The sequence below is a fragment of the Mustela nigripes genome, chromosome 12, assembly GCF_022355385.1.
Source record: "Mustela nigripes isolate SB6536 chromosome 12, MUSNIG.SB6536, whole genome shotgun sequence".
NCBI classification, from domain to species: domain Eukaryota; kingdom Metazoa; phylum Chordata; class Mammalia; order Carnivora; family Mustelidae; genus Mustela; species Mustela nigripes.
The window spans coordinates 132,808,662-132,821,405 of NC_081568.1; positions in this window are offsets into that span (position 1 = coordinate 132,808,662).

The window sequence follows — 12,744 nt, forward strand, 5'->3', positions numbered from 1 at the left end:
TTTTTTAAAGATTTATTTATTCATTTATTTATTTGACAGAGGGATATCACAAGTAGGCAGAGAGACAGGCAGAGAGAGAGAGAGGAGGAAGGAGTCTCCTTGCTGAGCAGAGAGCCCGATGTAGAACTCGATCCCAGGATCCTGAGATCATGACCTGAGCCGAAGGCAGAGGCTTAACATACTGAGCCACCCAGGCACCCTCCATTTCAATTTTTAAGATTATGTTAACTAAGTTGAAAACTAGGCAGAGGTACTGAAGTCCTGAAATTTTGAGCTTGTATCTTTCATTGACTCACAGTAGGGGATACAAAATCAAATGCTTCCAGGGCACAGGCAGGTAATGTAACTAAGCAAATTGAATTGCATATGGATTGTGTCAAGTGAGGCAGTACCTGCTGTGTCTAAAGCAGCCAGGGACTACCAGTTCTAGCTCATTGTTACCATAGAAGAATATGGGTTTAATGTTGTCAGATCACCCAATTTCCAAAGAAGTGAGAAGTCTAGCGATTTTTTAAAATTTCCTGATTTTTAAATGAAAGTAATTGATTTAAAACTTGTGTAGTTTAAGATGTGGGCCCAACAAATCACATCAATGACCTAAATCTAACCTGTGGGGCACCAGTTTGTAAACTCTGACCTAAGAAGTAGTCTGGACTGTTGGTTTTGTTTTTTTAAACAAAAACAAAAACAGATGAAGGTGTTTCAAGAAACTGGCTCATCTCTTGCTTGTTTTCCTCCTATCTAAAATATTAGTTATTATTCCAGAGCCTACAAAGGGCTCTAGGTATTTCCATAATGATTAAGCAGTAGGACCCAGAAACTGTCAAGCCTCTGAAGGATTGTAAATTACCAATTAGCAGAGCATTCTGGGGTCAGTTGTGAAAAATACAGTCTTGGGTGTGGTAGCAGTGCTTCCTGAGAGGGCTGTGAGGACCAAGAACTGAAATGAGGTTACTAGAAAGGAATCAGTTTGGTGGCAGAAAGCAGTCTTCAAATCCTAGAGTTGTGGTCAGTTGGATTATAAGCTCTAAAATAGTCATGGAGGCTACTTAGGATATGCTTAATGTGATATTGGGTGTGAGCAAATGTCAAGATTAAAACAAACATTTCTTTCTACATAAAAACATTGGGAGAGCAGATGCATAGGTAGGAAGATCCCAATTTCAGGACTAATATTCAAGACTGAGCTATAAGGGAAGACTAATCCAGGATAGCCCAATGGAGTTTTATTTTCTACTTAAATCATTTGTCACACCATTCAATTAAAGACATAAAGATAATGAAGTTATCTGGCAAATGAATTCTTTTGAGCCACTTGCTCAATTAAGATATCATGCCAAATATTTCCCCCTTATATATAATAATGCAGTTTACCAGCATTTGCTATTGAAAAGCTGGCTAAAAACCAAAAATAAATGACCATTAACCAACAGAGGCCCTCAACGCATCCAAAATTATCTTTAAAAGGCCCAGCAATAAGGATCTTAAGGCCAGTTATAGGACCACCTCTCTCTCCACACAGCACATAGATGATGCTACTTGGCAGAGTAATGGTCTCTATAGTTCTTCAATTACAGTAGTTGAAAGCAGCAAATAAACACAGCACAGCACTTGGTAGGCATTCCATGAATTTATCAAATGGTAAATGTGAGTGCCAGAAAAAAACATAGCAAAATTATTAGTCCATTGCCTAACAGGCAGAGAGAAGGAAGATACCCTGAAAAGTTGACAGCAGGCTTAAAGTAACATCTGGGTCCAAAAATATGAGGGGTAAAAACAAAGCTACTACACTCTAGAGAGTATCTATAGAGACTATCCCTCTACGCTGCACAGTGCAAACCAGCTGCTCTTTCTTGGTTGGGAGGGTCCACTCTGGAGCTGGGACACCTGGGTTCCATTGTTACCAAATGGCTGGGTGAAATTGGACAAGTAACTTAACCTTTCTTAACTTGGGTTTCCTCACCTATAAAATCTATCTTCCTCATAGGGTAGAAAGGTCTCAATGAGTTAATACTTGTAAAAAAAAAATTGTAGAAGAGTGACAAGTGCATAAAAAATACTCAGTAGGGTTACCTATGGGTAAGAATACCATGGCATCCTGCAGATGAGCAGATTATGCTTGGATAACCTAATTAATAAGGCAGGAATTGAGTAACAACCATATAGAAGACCTTCTTCTAAAATTATTAAAACAAAAAGTCTTGGTTTATAGAGAGCTAATTTTTTAGGATCTGCCAAAGTCATGTGAAAATACTTCCTTGAGGAACATGTCAGAATAGCTCAGCATGGTGTTCTACAGAGCTCTAGAAGCAACACTCGACTAGAGTCTCAGCTCTCTCATTATTAGCTATGCAGCACTGGCAGATTGCTTAAACATGCTTCATACTTCTCATCTATAAAATTAAGATAACGGGAGAGTTGTTATTAGAAGTACATTATGATTTTTGTTTGCCTTCACAGACCCCCTTCTTCCATAAAATAATATTAAAAATTATATTTTACTGCTGCACTGGTCTAAGGATGTATCATCCAGGTTGGATTCCTTATTATATTTCCATATTATTAAATTCAGGTTTTTTTCTCCTGACTTTGAAAAGTCAGGCACTGTGCCTATTGGATAAGCCAGCCCTGACTGTTAGGAGCACTAAATTAATTAGTGCTGGTAAAGTAGTTGGGTGGGACAATGTCTGACACTACAGTAAGCACTATACGAGTGTGTGTTAAAGAAATAAAAGTGTAAAGTGTCAGACAAGACTGGTGTTACTTTCCTCTAGACTTCCTCCCTGCTCCCCTGCCTCTCTGATCAGTAAATTCTGCTTCAGAACATGGTTAAAAACTTCCCTACCATTCACCAGCAGTTAACATTAGCAACTGAAACTATAAAGGCTTCAGAATAAATTAAGAGTGCAAATTGTGTTTAAATTCTATTTTGTAAAAAAGAAGTGGAGGTGCTGAGTATTGTTTGCACTTCCTTCCCAAACACCGTACCACTTCAGAGGTGCTGAGCAAGGTGCTGCTTAAGGTTGTGTAGTCCCAAATGGGGAGGGTCTGCTTTTTGGTTTCCAGCCTTCTTTATCAGGAGCAATAGTTCCTATCAAGGTCTCTCGTATACATGGCTAAAGAACCAAACTTAAAAGAGAAACTATAAAAAAAATTTTTTTCTCCCCTACAGATTAGAACACACATACAAAAGCATGTTACATGATGGAACAGTCTTCTTTTCAAAAATTATTCGCAGTAGGGGCCCCGGGATGGCTCAGTGGGTTAAGCCTCTGCCTTCAGCTCAGGTCGTGATCTCGGGGTCCTGGGATGGAGCCCCGTATCAGGCTCTCTGCTCGGCAGGGAGCCTGCTTCTTCCCCTCTCTCTCTCTGTCTACCTCTCTGCCTACTTGTGATCTCTCTCTGTCAAATAAGTAAATAAATTCTTTATTTAAAAAAAAGAATTATTCACATTAAAGACATTAAAGACCTAATAGACAACTGAATTTTTCTTATGGTAATTCACTCCTTTATACAGGAGGGCTAAAGGAACATTTTGGCCCTCTGTAAACTGCCTCAGAATCAGAAAAATTTATGATTGTCTTTATTTCCCCTCTCAGGGAATGACTTGGGCTTAGAACATAGTCAAGACTGTTTGGCTTCATTTTTGGCCATTTGAGTCAGAGGGAACCTCAGCCACACATAAAACAAGATCAAAACCTCCACCATTGTTCAAATTTACATTCAGAATATGCTAGCCATGCTTTCTTCTTCTTCTTTTTTAAGATTTTATTTATTTGACAGAGAGAGAAATCACAAGTAGGCAGAGAGAGAGAAAAGAGGGCTCCCTGTGGAGCAGAGAGCCGGATATATGTGGGGCTCTACATTGTGGGGCTCTACACATGGGGCTGTGCATTTGGGGCTCGATCCCAGGACCCTGACATCATGATCTGAATCGAAGGCAGAGGCTAAACCCACTGAGCTACCCAGGCACCCCGCCATGCTTTCTTCTTGATTTCTACTTTCTCCAGTTTCTCATATCTCTCCTGCTTCAAACTCCTGACCCCACCTCCCTGCTCCAATCTCCATACACCACCCCTGGATTTGGTGCTCACCCTTACTACTCACTGTGTCCTGAGGTCAGCCTAACTCACTTGTTGGATGGTCCTTACCTACCCCTCTCACCTGTTTTGTCTACAAAATTTGTGGGACCTAGTGCAACATGAAAATGTGGGCCCTCTCATTTAAAAACCAGAAGGAAAAGATTTTGTTCATTTTGTGTCTGTCTCGACTCATCATGGTGTTTTCTATTGGCTCTCTGCTGTTGCACTCTTTTGCACTCAGTGATACTTGAGGGATGAATGAGGCCCAGTCCCACAACTCAATGAGCAGGAGCATACCTAGCCCAAGGTCTTCCTGCTTCACTCCCAGGCCCCAGCCAGGGGCTTTGGTACCAGTGGTTGCTGGGGGCACTGACAGCTGAGAAGCTGGGAGCAGGAGGTGGTTAAAAAACAGGATTGCTTGTGACCCGAGACCCTAAGCCCCTGGTCATGCTCCATGGTCTTATCTGACTTCACTTATAAAACAAAAATTCAAAAATAACATTATTAAATAATGTCATGATTGCAATTGCAAAACACTCAGGCTCAAGCACTGGATCCTCCTGAGCAGTGGGCCTTGGACAGCAGCACTCATGGTTGCTCATGATGTATGAGTGAGCCCTGCCTTCTCCCTTTTGATAATCCACACCCAGGCACTAAAAATCCAACCTCCACTTGGGCCTCTTGGCCAGCACCCTGTTCCTCTGGGAGGGAGTCTGACTCAGACACTGTCCTTCACAAACAATGTAAACCCATGACCAGAATTCCAGAACTCAGCCAAGTTATTCCTGGGGCCTCCTGCTGTATTCTGTGTGTCTGGCTTCCCCGGAAACATATTCTACACAAACAGGTACCTCAAGACCTCAAGAAGGGAAATGAACAAGCTGTACTTTTCTCATGCTAATCTCTGCTTCCCTTTCCAAAAGCCTTTCCCAGTGCCTGACCTCCTAAGAGGATTGTTGGGCCAGATCCCAATACCCACATAGAACTAACAGGACACCCCTCATCCAAGACCTTTTTCTTTTTAACTTTTTTCCCTCCTTACCTTTCTTTAAGTCTATCCTCTTACTCATATTTCAAGTTAGACTATGTGGAGAACGGAAAGTCCCTGTTTATTATTGAAATAAGCATTCTGATCAACCAAGACAAGATAGAGAATCAAACAAAAGCTACCGTAATGCCCTTCAGAGTCATCTAAGCGGGCTGTATGGATTTTATAGTAACCAGCCATGCTACCAGTAAATATTGAAGAGATCCTCTGCCAGTTCCCTGGAGAAATAAAAACAAGATGAACTCAGATCGGATATAATGTATTTATTTCAGATGAATCAATAGTTGCTTTATCTTGAAAACTTCAAAAATGTGTTTGGCTCAAAAGAGTTTTAATTTAGGGGTGCCTGGGTGGGTCAGTGGGATAAAGCCTCTGCCTTCAGCTCAGGTCATGATCTCAGGGTCCTGAGATTGAGCTCCGCATCAGGCTCTCTGCTCAGCAGGGAGTCTGCTTCCCTTCCTCTCTCTCTGCCTGCCTCTCTGCCTACTAGTGATCTCTGTCTGTCAAATAAATAAATAAAATATTAAAAAAAAAAAGTTTGAATTTAAATACGAAAGTTATGGTCATCTTTAGCTAATTCAATCCCTGCCTTATCCTTTTATCAGTCACTGTTGGGTCCCCCAATAATGGGTCCATGATTAAAGAAGTGAGACTGATACAAAGCGAAGGTCAAGCAAAGCTTTATTTCATGCCAAGCATCGAGAATCAAACTGACCATTCAGGGCCATGCCTCTTATAGAAAGGGCGACCCCTCCCTGCCTTACAGACTAACTTTTATAGAACAAAGGCTATAAGTGGTTGGGCCTGGCCACACATAGGTGGCCAATGAGATTGTAACACACAGAGGAAGCTGCACAGTCATGCTAGGCCCCACACGGGTAGCCAATTGAATTACAATTCACCCCATAGTAGCTATTTGAACTAGCCTATCACCTTGGTCAGAATTGGCACCCAAAAGGCGGGACCCACACTCCTTGGTAGCTAGGGAGACAGTATGCGTGCTTTACTGATTGGATGTCTCCACCTGACCTGACCCACCCTTGTATTTGGGATTTGTTACCTGGGACAGACTTCTGGGACTTGTTTTAAGTAAGTCCCCTGGGGGTGGGGGGGCAGAGACAGTTTAAGTTTTACTGCATAAACAATAAAATGGCTGTTCAACCGAGGTGGGGTGGCTCCAGCTAAATAGGCCCTTACAGTCACATCATATGAAATCATATCACTTGTGATTTCATATTATAGTATTAAAGGAAGAGACCTGAAATCATCTCATCTACTCATTTCATTTCACAGAGGAGAAAACTGAGACCCAGAGAGGTCAGCCCCAGAGTCACACTTAGCACATTAGGTACTGTTCAGAGTGCAGCTAGATAGAACTGGCTTTGTGACTTCCTGCCAACCCCACCCTGGTTCTATAGTACAGCTCAAAGAATCCAAAGAAATATAAGAAATGTTATTTGGATATATTTACATTTTTTCTCATCAAATGATTAATTAGCCTCAAATTTTTAAAAAATGTAAACACTTTTATATAAAAATTGAGGAGCACCTGGGTGGTTCGGTCCTCCGTTAAGCGTCTGTCTTCAGCTCAAGTCATGATCCGAGGGTCCTGGGATTAAGCCCCAGATCAAGTTCCTGCTCAGCAGGGAGTCTACTTCTCTCTCTCTCTCTCTCTCTCTCATAAATAAATAAATAAAATCTTTTTAAAAAAAAACAAAAGGCCAACTACAAACTGAGGAACTTACTCAAAATGTGCAATACCCAAACTCTATTGCTCTTATTAGATTAAAAAGCACTTACATATTTACATAATTACAAGTCAATAGTCCTTGGTATTTGAGCTTATTCAGAATCTTGTTTTTCATTCCTTTCCAGGATGCCATGTAATGATTGTTTGGGGCCACTGAAACTCCAGTGTTACTTTCGATAACCATGTACTGGAGTTACTTTCACTAAGCATGACCTTAGCAAAAATGATCAATGTAAGGATTTAATTCATGTCAAGTATATTGCATTAAATGCTAAAGAAGGGGTTAGACAATGGCCGTAGAGCCACACATAGTGGACCTAAAACACTGGGGTTTAGACACATGAGGCTGGCCTCACCCTGACCCAAAGAAAGACACTGGGCCCAAAGAAAGAATTAACTCCTGGGATGCCCGAGTGGCTCAGTTGGTTAAGTGTCTGCCTTTGGCTCAGGTCATGATCCCAGCATCCTGGGGTTGAGTCCCACAACAGGCTCCCTGTTCAGCAGAGAACCTTCTTCTCCCTCTCCCTGCCATTCCTCCAGCTTGTGCTCTCTCTCTCTGACAAATAAATAAATAAAAATCTTGAAAAAGAAGAAGAAGAAAAGGAAGGAAGGAAAAGAAAAAAAGGAAGAAAGAAAGAAACCAACCCTTTTTCAAGCCCATGATACCTACTCTGGCTGAACAGCCATGGAGAATTATGCAAATTGGGATACAACTGCCATGAAGGCTGAAGGGGTCTGGAAAGCCATTGCCCAGGCTATTCAGCAGCAAGAACTCCCTAGGTGACTTGGAAGCCTCCTAGGTCCCTGCAGAGGAAGCTAATCCTGGTCTGAGAAGCCACTGACAGCAGTGATGAGAGGCTCAGGAGGAGAGAATTCATGAGAGAACCACTTCTAGAAAAAAAAAAAAAAAGCAAGGAGCACAAAGTATCCCCAGATAGCACTGGAGATGGAGAGCATCCCATGGATGTTTGGCTAAGCTGGCCTCTTTCACTCACCTAAGATCATAGTGAACACTCCCTACCTTGGAGGAATGCTTGATCTGTCACTGGCACTGATGCCTTTTGTACCAGTTTGCATAGAAGACACTACACACCAGATGCCTGTCTGCCTTACCACGTTTTCCATCATCCAGAAGCAGCTGATCCAACAGAATCATGGGATGCCCATTGAAAACTGGGTTACAGTGCCAGTTAAAGGACAACATCCTGAATGTATGGGATTCTATCTATAGGATACAGTGTATATATGCCCTTCAGTGCTCTTTCATTCATAGCCAGCATACATAGGTCCAGCAATCAAAGGGTGGATGTAGAAGTGGCTTCTCTCACTATTACAGCTAACAACATTCTTGGCAGAATTCTTGCCTCCTATCTGCACAATAATGATCTGTACTGGTTTGGTGGGAAGAACGATTCCTGTTGCCTACACAAAAATGGTTCCATTGAATTGGAAAAGGAGACTGCCACTGGTCATTTTGGGGTCCTTATGTCCCTGAACTAACAGGTAAAGAATATTCCTCTCCTGGCTGGGATGATTGATTCTGATAACCATGAGCCAATTGTGTTGCTATTACAAAATGAATGTAAGGAAAACCATGTCCAGAACTCAGGGATTCTCTGGGTTCTATCTTAGCACTTCCATGGTCAATCATAAAAGTTAATGGGAAACTCCAGTACCCATAAGAAGGTGGAATCCCTGAGGACTCAGATACTTCAGATACTTCATTCTGATACTCATTCAGGAATGAATATTTGTGTCAGCTCACCAAGTAAAGAATTAACTGAGGTTCTAACAGGATAGAAAATTTGGAATAAACCAGTTTTTGAAATGTGTGTGTGTAGACAAAGCAGAGTAAAACTTTTTTCTGTAAAGAGTCAAATAACAGATATGTTAGATTTAGATGGTCTGTGTTGCAAACACCCAGATGTACCATTATAGCCCCACAGCAGCCAGAGACAATATGTAAATCAATGAGTGTGGCTATGTTCCAAAAAACTTTATTTTAAAATTTTTATTTGACCTGTAAGTTGGAGTTTATCAACCCCTGATATAAACAAACTTTGTATTTCTTATTCTCCTTCCCCATACTAATTTTATGTAAGACAATGTAGTCTTTCAGTAACAGAATGTTCTGGTGAGACTTCAAAGTTGAGAGTAACTAAGACAGCTCAAAGATGAATGATGTAACTGTCTCCCAGAGGTAGGTGCAATGACAGCTGGGACTTTGAGGGACTGCTGGAACATTGAGGTGCAAAGAAGATGAGAACATCTTTGTTTCTGTGTATGAAAGTCCATAGGAAAGTTCTTGTGTGGAAGAAAAATGTTGAGTAGCCAAAGCAGCCATTTAGAAAGTGATTGTTTCCCAGACTTGAGGGCCCGGACTCCACAGAGGTCAGTTCTCCTTTCTCAGCGGGGCTTGCCAACAGGGGAATATAGAACTTGCCAATAGAGGGAAACTAACTACAAGGCTGGAGGGAAGGGGACCCGCCGCTTCCTGGATACCTCCTGTTCCTTTCTGTCTTCCATTCCTGTCCGCACCATCCTAGCAAAGTGTTTGCACCCCAGGGCCAGCAGCACATTTGATTCTGGTTTATGTTTCTTCCAACACTCGCAGAACTGACAGAGACCCCGGCACCGGCAACTCCGGGTCCCCTCCTCAGAGGACTGGGGGGACTTCCAGCTCCTGAGGCAACACTACAGCTGAGCAGAGCCTGTTCTCAGAGGCCTGGATTTCAGGTCTGCAGGGTCCCTCCTCAGGCTTCTCAGCCTTAACAGTACCCAGATCTTCCATTCTTTCCTCAGGTTCTAGGGTGGCAGCCGCTTGCTAAGACTGCCACTTAGTGTGTCTTTTTTGCCTTTTCATTTCTTCATACTTGGTTGGCAGTTCTTCATAGGCAGTTCCCTATTGAAACTGGGTGATTTCTGTCTCCTGACTGGTACAGTCAATCCAGTACCCCCACCATGAGGTTATGTCCATTTTCCAGATGAAAAGATTGAGACCTATAAAGGGTTAAAAAACCCTAGAAAGGGTTAAAGGGTTAAAAAAAAAAAAAGCCACACAACCCATATGAGACAGGAATAGGCCTTAAACCTGGATCTTTCTAGTTGTAAAGCCCTTCTTCTTTTAATACAGCTGAGCTCTGCAAGTTGAAGGCAGATCTAATCAATAGCTCACTGGCCTCTTTTTAGCAGGGAGACAGGTATTCAAATTAGACTAGATCCGTCCAAGGCAGGCTGTATAAATAAATGCAAGAGTACGCACACCTGGCAGCTTTAAGAGACTTTATAACACTGGGCCCAAGTGAATTATATTCCAGAGCACACAGGAGCCTGCAGACATCATGTGAGATTCCATAATAATCTGCATAAATAAATAAATAAATAAATAAGGAGCTGCTAGAATAATGGAGAAAGTTAATGACTTCCCTTTTGTGAAATAGATATGCAAATATTTAGTTTTCACATTAATCTCCAGCAAAAAATCTAGGAAGTTCCTATGTGTACTTTCAGCAGAACTGCCTGATTTCCAAGAACAAGGCTTTGAAACCAACTAACCTCATTTACATTCACTGAATGCTCTATGATACCCTCACAGCCAAGATGGTAAAACGAGGAATGGATGCGGATCCCAGTTTGAGGTTATAAACATATTTGGAAATAAAGCAAGGTTCGAGACAGCACTGGTGCTTGGGCTGGACCCAGCAGGCAGTTTTCAAAAGGAAGAGCAAAGAGCCCTTCATCACCGCGGGACTGGACTTCTCCTGTGCCTCCCAGGAAAAAAATGAATTCGGCAAGGAGTAAGACCAACACGGATGAGGTCAAGGTCATCCTGAGGGTCACATGAGGAGGGTGAGACAGACCTGGGGGTTCTTACTCAAGAGATAAGACCATCAGAACTTGCAGGCATGTGTTACTTTCTAAGGGAAGAGCTCCAGGTTTTTCTTTGCACCCTTGTTTCCAAGTGGTCTATCTGCCCACAGGATGGTGGTTAAGATAGCGAACAGTCATTTGTTGGTTTTGTCACCAGCATCCACTCCTCCTTCTGGCAGTCTCTTGATCTTTCTTTACAGAACACCCATTCCTTCCTTCATTGACTACATTCTCTGTGGACATTAAGAAGTTCCACCGCCATCCCCAACATGGGGTGGGCATGGGACCCCAGCCAAGCCAATCAGATTCTTTCTCCTCCAATTTCTCCAAGAAACTTCAGTCCTGATCAGAGGGACAACAGAAAACAATTGTTACTGAAACAACAGCAGGACGTTGAAAACACAGTTCCTTTGTCTTGCTATTTAGATGCCCCAAGTTGCCACTGTTCTGCTCTCCCCAAGGCTGATTCTTCCACTCACCCTTCAATTTCCTGAGCTATCCTATTTCCCTCAGATGGATTTTTTTTTTTTTTTTTTGGGCCAGGGCCTTTGTTCATTGTTTTGCTTGCTTGCAGCCAAGGAACCCTCACCGATTCCACAAGCTGTGTTGGTAAGAAAAAATCTGAAGTTCTCTACAAACCTTAGAGTACTCTCAGATAAAAAAAGAGGTAACTGTCTTGTGTATAATGTTTCTAGCTGCAGATATCCACAGGGAAGTCACAGGGAAGCAGACTGTAACTCCTGGATATTCAGGGACTGGGTTCGTTTTGTTCACCCCTAGATCTGAAGTGCCCAGGATCTAGTGCTTGGAACAGCATAGGATGACATTAATATCAGGTGCATGAATAAATAGAAATAGAGCAATAACTTTCCAATGATTTGTTTAATAATAGAATTGCTACATCATTAAATAATAAGCTCCTTGTCACTGCAGAGAATTAAATAGAACCTAGATCTCTTAGGATGGGGAAAAAAATGGAAAAAAAAAATCCTGCATTGAGCAAGTGGCTTCCAAAACACATTGTAATTCGACCTTATAATTCCATAATTGTTTCTTACTTGCTCTTAGAAAATAGATTCTAAAGTAAAAATAGAACACTGTGTGCATTAAGGCCATATATATAGCAAAGACTAAATAGAACAAAAGGCATGATAATTTTCCTATGTTAGAAAAGCATTTCCTTACAAGCCCACAAAAGAAAGCCAGCATAAGCTGTAGCAGGAGATGTAAACCATTGCTGGTCTTGTTTACAATGACCTACACTTGATCTATTTTTAGTCTCAAGGAAAGTGAAATAATAAGAGAATGGATAGTTTGGTTGCCATGGTTATTTCCATCCACTGGTGCATCCATTTCCCATCATTTGTAATAACCCAGTTTCCCAGAGTGATATCTTAACAGCCTAACTGAGGCTCTTTATTAAATGGGTTCCCCTGGTATCACCCTCTTCTGGCTACTTTTCACAGCTTCCCTTTCTTTGTCTTGCCAGTCTTCAACATGGCTGGAAGTGAAAAATACCCAGCCTAAGTCTACCAGGATTTTTCAGTGCAGATAAGTCTCTTGCTTGGACGCAACCACTTAATGGTCTGAATGGTTCATGTGTTTCTGAACCTTAAAGCTGCATCCTTCCCTGTATTATCAGGGCAATAAGCAAACGAGGTAATGGGTTGCTATTTTCTTTAACGTGGATTTCACCTCTTATATAAGTAGCACATCTTAGCATTGAAGGCAGGTGGAATGGAAGGAAACGCCATCTGGAGAATATGCTTGCGACCTTGTGAAACTGAGCTACGCATCTGTCTTGGTTGCTTTGGATTTCTGTAGTGGCTAACAAAGACAGTGTCTCTGCTTTGGGCAGAAACCCGTGAGAATGCAAAGAATCTGTATGGGGCCTCTGAAGAGACACTTTGTGGGGAATTACACTCCCTTGATAAATTCTGGTCTTTGTTGTAGTAGGTCGTAGAAATTTGGCATCGTATAGACTCATACAATTT